The following is an 8,545-nucleotide window of genomic DNA, read 5'->3' on the forward strand; positions in this document are numbered from 1 at the left end:
TATATATATATATATATATATATATATATATATATATATATATATGTATGTATATATTGTAAGGTGTTTATTGGAGCACCAAGACAGTAGGTAACATCCGCAAACGCGACGGGAGTAGCGTTCGAACCAACAGCTTGCCAACAGTGCAGCGCCAACAAGGCTCCGGCTCCACTTCGTCTACCTCTTCGGGTTGGCCGGAGGGGTCTTTGAGGGAGGATAGCCATCAGAGCGCGTGGTGGTCGGTAACAACCTAGAATGGGCGACCGTAAATGTAAGGACGAAATTTGGTAATGGCCTATATGATGGCCAGACACTCCTGTTCGGTCACAGAATAGTTCGATTCCGCTTTCGTGAGGGTACGACTAGCGTACGCGACGACATACTCGGAATATCCAGGTTTCTGTTGAGCAAGACCAGCGCCCAGACCTACGCCGCTTGCATCAGTGTGTATTTCGGTCGAGCAGGCAGGGTCAAAATGGCGGAGTATAATGGGAGAGACCAGTAGACGGCGTAGTGTACTGAACGCAGCATCACAGGCTGGTGACAAAGAGGAGAGGTTCGGGCCTCCGGCGAGAAGTTGCGTTAAAGGGGCGATGATACTGGCGAAGTTGCGGATAAAACGGCGAAAATAAGAACATAGACGGACAAAACTGCGAAGTTCTTTCAAGGTTGTAGGCTTGGCGAAGTCTGCGACGGCACAAAGTTTGGTAGGATCCGGTAGAACGCCATCCTTGGATATGACATGACCAAGTATTGTGAGCTTGGTAGCGGCAAAGTGACAATTCTTCAAGTTCGTGCTTCAGTAAGGCACGTAAGAACACGCTGAAAGCGCAGAAGGTGGGAAGGGAAATCTTTTTAGAAAACGACAATGTCATCTAGATAACAAAGGCACATTTCCCATTTGAGCCCACTGAGAATGTTATCCATCATTCTCTCGAAGGTGGCGGGGGCGTTGCACAGTCCGAATGGCATCACATTGAATCCATACAAGCCATCGGGAGTAATGAAGGCTGTTTTCGGGCGGTCAGCGGAAGCCATCGGTACTTGCCAATAGCCAGAGTGCAAATCTAGCGACGAAAAGAACTCCGCTCCTTGCAAACAATCTAGCGCGTCGTCAATTCGTGGTAGCGGGTAAACATCTTTGCGGGTTATCTTATTCAGACGCCGGTAGTCCACGCAGAAGCGGATCGTGCCATCTTTCTTCGTCACCAACACTACGGGGGAGGCCCAAGGGTTATGAGATGGTCGTATGATGCCCCGTTGAAGCATATCGGCGACAATGTCACGAATGACGCGGCGCTCAGTGGGCGACACGCGATATGGTCGCTGCCGCAGGGGAGCATGAGGACCAGTGTCGATTGCATGAGAAACGGTCAAGGCGCGGCCCAAGGAAGGCTGGGACACGTCAAAAGATGCACTGAAGCGCTGAAGGAGGGTGACTATTTGGTCCCGTTGGACGGACGGAAGGTCGGTCGCGATAGCTCGATGAAGGGCGTCGACAGGAAGCTCATCACTCGTAGCAGCACAGGACGTCAGGGCAGCGACGTGAGGAAACACTTCAGGTTCGGAGAACATGTAAGTGCGATCAGGGTCCAGCTTTTCAATGTAGCCGAGGCACTCCCCGCGAAGAACAACCGTCGGGCAGGGAAAAGGGTTGGAAGCATAGATGACACAGCTGCCATCAGAAATCGTTAGAACGGCGAAAGGAAGAAGGAGGCGGTGATGGTGGGCGGAGGCGAGTTTGGGCGTAAAGAGAACAGGACTAGGGAGGGCAGATGTCGAAATAAGGGGAACGAGAACAGAAGAAAAGGGAGGAATGTCGGTGTCTGCAGCTACAAGGAGTTTAGCAGGGCACACAGGTGGGTAACACAGGGAAGCATTACACACAGGGGAAAGCTCAACTTCAGCACGGGCACAATCAATCACAGCACTGTGAGTCGACAGAAAGTCGTAGCCGAGGATGATGTCGTGGGAGCAGGCGTAAAGCACCACCATCTCGACGAGATACGTGATGTCTTTGATGAAAACTCGTACTGTGCACGCAGCCACAGGGGTGATGCGCTCTGAACTGGCCGTACGAAGCGAAAAGGCAGAAAGCGGCGTCGTGACCTTGCGAATTTTGCGGCGAAGGGCATCACTAATTACGGAGACGGCAGCACCTGTATCCACCAAAGCAAGAACGGGAATACCTTCTACGAACACTTCAATGACGTAGGCGGGAGAAGGCGGAGGACTTAACGAGTTCGTCAAACGCGCAGTTCTTGCCTCCGGAACTGCGGCATTTAGTTTTCCCCTTCGTAGGGCCCTGTCGCCGGAGCATCAGCGAAATGGAACGACGGCGAGGCGAAGGCGAACGGCGTGTCGAGTACTGAGCCCGAGGTGGAGACGATACAGAAGAGACGTTGCTCACGGGCGGCTCGGGATCGTAGTGGTACTGACGGACTGCGTTCTCAGGATGAAGCGGGCGCTGACGGCAAAGGCGAGCGACGTGACCCGGGAGCCCACAAGCATAGCAAATTGGGCGATTGTCGGCGGTTCGCCTTGGGTTCGTAATGCGGCGTCGCGGTCGAGGGATCGGAGACTGAGGGGCCATGAAACGAGGTGGAGCATAAAATGTAAGGCCGTTCTGGTAAGACGATGTAGGAAGCGGACGGCGTGTTCCAGCGGTTACTTGACCGTAAGTGAGTGGGGCTTGCACAGGAGCGATGGGAACACTAGAAGGCAGCGCTTCGGCGACTTTCTCCTCGATAACTTGGCGGATAGTCGGCGAGATGGATGGCGCGTTGGCCGGCACTAATTGCGAAGTGCAGACGGTCGGCTGAATTGGATGGAAGAGGGACAGCTGGCGTGTAACTTCTTCGCGGATGAAGTCTTGGATATTCTGCATAAATTGAGACTGTTCCGCCGACGACGTAGCCAGTGCCAAGCCAGCAATGCCGGCAGGTGCGGCAGCCCGCCGCGTAGACGCGCGTTGCTTTCGTAGCTCGTCAAACCTCTGGCACAGGGTTATAATGTCGGATACGGAAGTAAGGTACCTGGCCGACATCATATAGTACGCATCATCAGTGAGACCCTTTAGAAGATGTGTGACTCTTTCGGGCTCGGGCATGGATGGATTGACCCGCTTGCAGAGGTCAACCACGTCCTCAATGTAGCTGGTAAACGTTTCCTCGGGAAGTTGAAGCCGTGCATTGAGGCGTGGTTCGGCGCGGAGTTTGCGTAGCGCAGGACGGCCAAAGACATCCGCGAAGTTCTTTAAGACAGACCACGTCGAAAGATCGGCTTCGTGGTTTCGAAACCACAGATTTGCCACGTCCGTGAGGTAGAACAGGACGTTGCTCAGTTTTATGGAATCGTCCCAGCGGTTGTAAGTGCTGACGCGCTCGAAAGAGGCCAGCCAGTCGTCAACGTCATGGTCGTCGGTACCACTGAAGAAAGGTGGGTCACGAGGGCGTTGTGCCCCGGGACAGAAGATGGTGGCAGGAGTGGCAGGGGTGGGCGCCGATGGTTGGCTGGGAGCGTCCTGCATGGTTGTCACCGAAGGCGGTAGCGTGCGGTTCCGAAGTTCCAGGGTGAAATTTGCGAGGACTGGGGCGACGACCGAGATACCTCCATCAAGTGTAAGGTGTTTAGCACCAAGACCGTAGGTAACGTCCGCAAACCAAAGCGACGGGGGTAGCCTTCGAACCAACAGCTTGCCAACAGTGCAGCGCCAACAAGGCTCCGGCTCCACTTCGTCTACCTCTTCGGGTTGGCGCGCGAGCTGATGGCGATCGGAATTACTACAATATATATATTGTGGAAGAAGGCTAGGTCAAGACGGCGAGGTCGTGGCGGCAAGGACAGCGAAGCCTTGTCCAGCGTTTTAATCCGGTCACCAACCCAGGCACGCGCCAGCCCCGGCGCCGCGGGACGATGATGATGGTATATACAAATGAAAGAAGATGATGGCATGTACAAATGAAAGAAGGTCCACAGAAGGCTCACACAATCTGCCCGGGGGGTCGGAAGCGGCCAGCCTGGCCGCTCCTAACTAACTGTACCGCGGCGCACAAACGGTTTCAAGCGAGAGACATGAACAATTTCAGTTCCACGGTGGCGTCGATCGGCTGGGGGATCAACAGGCGCGACTTTGTAGTTAACTGGAGAAGTTTGGCTGATGATCTTGTAGGGACCAAGGTAGCGGTGGTGGAATTTGTCACTAAGGCCAGGGGTGCGCAGTGGAGTATAAAGCAGTACTTCGTCACCGGGACGATAAGAGACCACGCGATGCGTAGAATCGTAGCGGCTCTTGCGGTCTTCCTGGCACGCTGCTGTGTTGAGGCGGGCAAGATGACGGCATCTGGCCACACGAGATAAGAACTGGGTAGGTACCGATGTGGAGTAGTCGGGCGTAGAGAAGAAGGAAGCGTCGAGAATTGTAGTGGGAGGACGGCCATAAACGAGGAAAAATGGAGAATAACCGGTAGTCCGTTGCACTGCTGTGTTATAGGCGAAAGTGACGAATGGTAGAATAGTGTCCCAATTTCGATGATCTGGTGTGATATACATGGAGATCATATCCGATAAGGTGCGGTGAAATCGCTCAGTCAGCCCGTTAGTCTGGGGATGGTAGCTCGAGGTTGTCTTATGAAGGGTGGATGACGCGTAAAGAACTTCGGCAACGACTGTCGATAAGAAGGCCGTCCCGCGGTCACTTAGGAGCACCCGAGGAGCGCCATGACGCAATACAATTGATTGCAAAAAGAAATTTGCTACTTCTTGAGCGGAACCGGTCGGTACAGGTGCTGTCTCAGCATAGCGTGTAAGGTGGTCGACAGCTGTTATAATCCAATGGTTACCCCCCTCGGAGAGAGGTAGGGGACCATATAAATCGATGCCGACTACGTCGAATGGCGTGGCGGGACAGGGAACAGGTTGTAGAAGGCCAGCGGGTGAAGAAGTCGGCCGTTTGCGACGTTGGCATAGAGGGCAGGATGCGACGTATTTGGCAACGCTGGAAGATAGGCCAGGCCAAAAGAATCGTTTTTTCACGCGTCGTAGGTTTTGTCAATACCAAGGTGACCTGCAGTAGCGTCATCGTGGAGAGCCGCCAGTATTCGTTGACGAAGCACACGCGGCACGACTGGTATCCAGCGAGTTCCGTCAGGGCAATACACGAAGCGGAATAGGATGCCATCTTCGAGCTTGAAATTGCGAAGTTGTCGGCGAAGCCGAGCATTGGGCGGGTCCGAAGCGCCAATAAGGCGATCGATGATGGGACGGCAGTAGGCATCGGCTAATTGCTGTGAGCGGAGAGTGTGTTTGTTCTCTGCGTTCAAATGAAACTGTTGTGATATACGTCGGGGAAAGAGATGGTCGGCTGTGGTCATAGGTGGAAATGCATTGGGAAGAAAAACAGCAAGCCGATTCTGAAAGTGGACAGCGAGAAAGAGCGTCGGCGTCTTGGTGTTGGCGACCCGATTTATAAATGACGTCAAAATCGTATTCTTGCAGGCGTAGAATCCAACGGCCAAGTCGGCCTGTCAAATTTTTGAGCGAAGACAACCAGCAAAGAGCATGGTGATCGGTCACAACTGTGAAGTGCCGACCGTATAGGTAAGGGCGAAACTTTTGGACAGCCCAGACGTCGGCAAGGCACTCCTGTTCTGTAATAGTGTAGTTTTTCTCAGCTGGAGTCATAGTCCGACTGGCGAAGGCAATCACTTTCTCACGCGAAGTTGCATCACGCTGCAGAAGTACAGCGCCAAGACCGATACCACTGGCATCAGTGTGCAGGATGGTTGGAGCGCTGTCACTGAAGTGGCCAAGAACAGGGTCTGATGTGAGGGCGTGCTTCAGGTTATTAAAAGCAGCTTCGCACTGTTCAGTCCACACGAAAGGGCTGCGTGCTTTAAGTAGTTGATGGAGGGGAGCAGCAATACTTGCAAAATGCTTTATAAAACGCCGGAAATAAGACGCCAGGCCGAGAAAACTGCGCAACTCTGTAGTCCGTTGTGGACGAGCAAATTTCAAGACCTCAATAATTTTTTCAGGGTCTGGACGAAGGCCATCATGGCTGTCTAGATGTCCCAATATTTTAATTTCCTTCTGTGCAAAGTGGCACTTCTTGGTGTTGAGCTGAAGGCTCGCTGAAGCGAGACACGTGAGGACCTCATTCAGGCGCGTGAGATGGTCGTTAAAAGTTGACGAAAAGATGACAATGTCATCCAAGTAGCATAAACAGGTTCTCCATTTTAGGCCACGAAGCACAGTATCGATCATCCTTTCAAATGTCGCTGGTGCGTTACAAAGTCCGAAAGGCATAACATTAAATTCGTAAAGGCCATCGGGAGTTGCGAAAGCGGTTTTTTCTTTATCGTCCTCGTGCATAGGTATTTGCCAATAACCTGAGCGGAGGTCCAAAGTCGAGAAATATTCGGCGCCTTGGAGAGAGTCAAGGGCGTCATCAATTCTTGGCATTGGGTATACATCTTTGCGGGTAATTTTGTTGAGTGCGCGGTAATCAACACAAAAGCGTACCGAGCCGTCCTTTTTTTTAACTAACACTACTGGGGAGGACCATGGACTTGTCGAGGGACGAATAATATTGCGATGGAGCATGTCATTTACATTTTCTTCAATTACCTTTCGTTCAGAGAGGGAAACCCGATAAGGCCGTCGGCGAACGATAGAGTTACCTTCAGTAATGATGCGATGGTGCGCAACACTAGTCCGTCCCAGTGGTGCGGAAGTGGCATCAAAAATGGCTTGGTGTTGTCGAAGCAATGTCAGCAGTTCTTGGCGTTGGTTCGGCGTGAGGTTAGGATTAATAGTCTTTGTGAGAACAGAAAGAGAGACGTCTGTCGAAACACGGTGCTGAGACTGAGGGGCGGTGAGCACCATCAAGGACAAAGGTTGAACATCCACCTTGCAGGGGAGAGAAGTTCCTTTTCGGAGCACGAGGGATTCACGTGAAGTGTTAGTGGCCGCTACTGTCGCTGAGCCGTTGCAGAACCTCACAAGACTAGACGGGAAGGCGATACCGCGTGCAAGATGACGATAAGATGGTGCGATGAGTATGTCCCCGTCAGCGATGTGGTCAGAAACAACGGTAAGCAGTTTTTCGCACTGAGGAGGCAGAACAGTATCAGCGGCGGCAACGAGGGGATGATGTCGTTCAGAAACCTCAGATGAAAAATTGCTGTCTGTCATATGGATAACACGGTCGCCACAAGAAATTAACGCCGAAGGGGTTGACACAAAATCCCATCCAAAAATCATCAGATGCGCACATGGTGAGAGCACAGCAAACTGCACATGATGGCGGACGCCGTCAATAACAACTCGTACGGTGCACTTTGCTAAAGGGCGCAAAGGGACGTCATTGGCTCCACGGAGTTCATGCCCATCATATGGTGTCGTAACTTTTCGCAAACGGTAGCACAAATCAGCGTGAATTACAGAAATTGAAGCCCCTGTATCAATCAATGCTTCGACCGGTAATCCTTCAGCAAAAACAGAAATCACATTTTACGGCGATATGGAGCTGTTTTGGTAAGTTCGCAGACTGCAGTTTGACCTCCGGAAACTGCAACGCTTAGTTTTCCGGATGGCGGACAGGGAGAGTTGTTGCGGGTCGGAGAGGGGAAACTGAGCGGCGGTATGGGGATAGGGACCGACGTCGGGACGCATGGGTTCCACGAGGCTCAGACGAGGATTCTGGAGGTGGGGATGATCTTCGAGGTGGGCTGGACATAGGAGGTCGTCGCTGATAATATGAGGGTACGTCACTTTCGAATGCGTCATAACCACGCCGCTCGTTCTGAATACGGCGACGGCAGAAGCGGGATATATGTCCTCGTATTCCACAGTAGTAGCACACTGGGCGAGAGGGGCGCCAGGGTGCGTAATAGGGTGGCGTAGGCTGAGCCGTCGTCACGGCGTTGATGTGGTTGTAGGGCGATGCCAGTTGGGGTGGCGGAACAAAAGGAGGGGGTGATGCTGCGGCGTGCGCGTGAGTCGATGCTTGGCGGGGTGCAGGAGGGTCGGACGGCATAGGTCGCGTGATTGTTGCCAGCTCATCTTTAATGATGTTGCGTAGACCGGCGTCATTAGAAGGTACGGAATAATGATCGCACCAGTGTCGACAGACAGGCTTCAGGGCTTGGAGCTCCTCCCGGATGATGGCTCGAATCAGTGCCCGTAGATCCAGGTCAGCATAGGTCGGGCCTGTAGCAATGCTGGGCTGCAATCGGGAGGACTGCAGCTGGTCGATGCGTTGGCAGGTCGCAATAATGGCGTCAACAGTAGAAGGATTCTGGGCAATCAGGGTATTATAAGCAACAGAATTAATTCCTTTTAAGATGTGGTGTACGCGTTCAGGTTCCGGCATGGTGGGACTAACACGCCGGCAGAGTGCAAGTATGGCCTCTATATAAGACGCGTACGACTCATCGGGACCTTGGAGGCGAGAGGCGAGCTTGTTCTTCGCGACCTCAGTACGAACTGCTGGGTCGGCGAAATATTGGCGGAACTGCTGCTTGAATGTTGTCCAGTTAGTGGT

The sequence above is a fragment of the Amblyomma maculatum genome, chromosome 3 (genome assembly GCF_055883805.1).
Source record: "Amblyomma maculatum isolate TAMU_Amacu chromosome 3, ASM5588380v1, whole genome shotgun sequence".
Lineage (NCBI taxonomy): Eukaryota > Metazoa > Arthropoda > Arachnida > Ixodida > Ixodidae > Amblyomma > Amblyomma maculatum.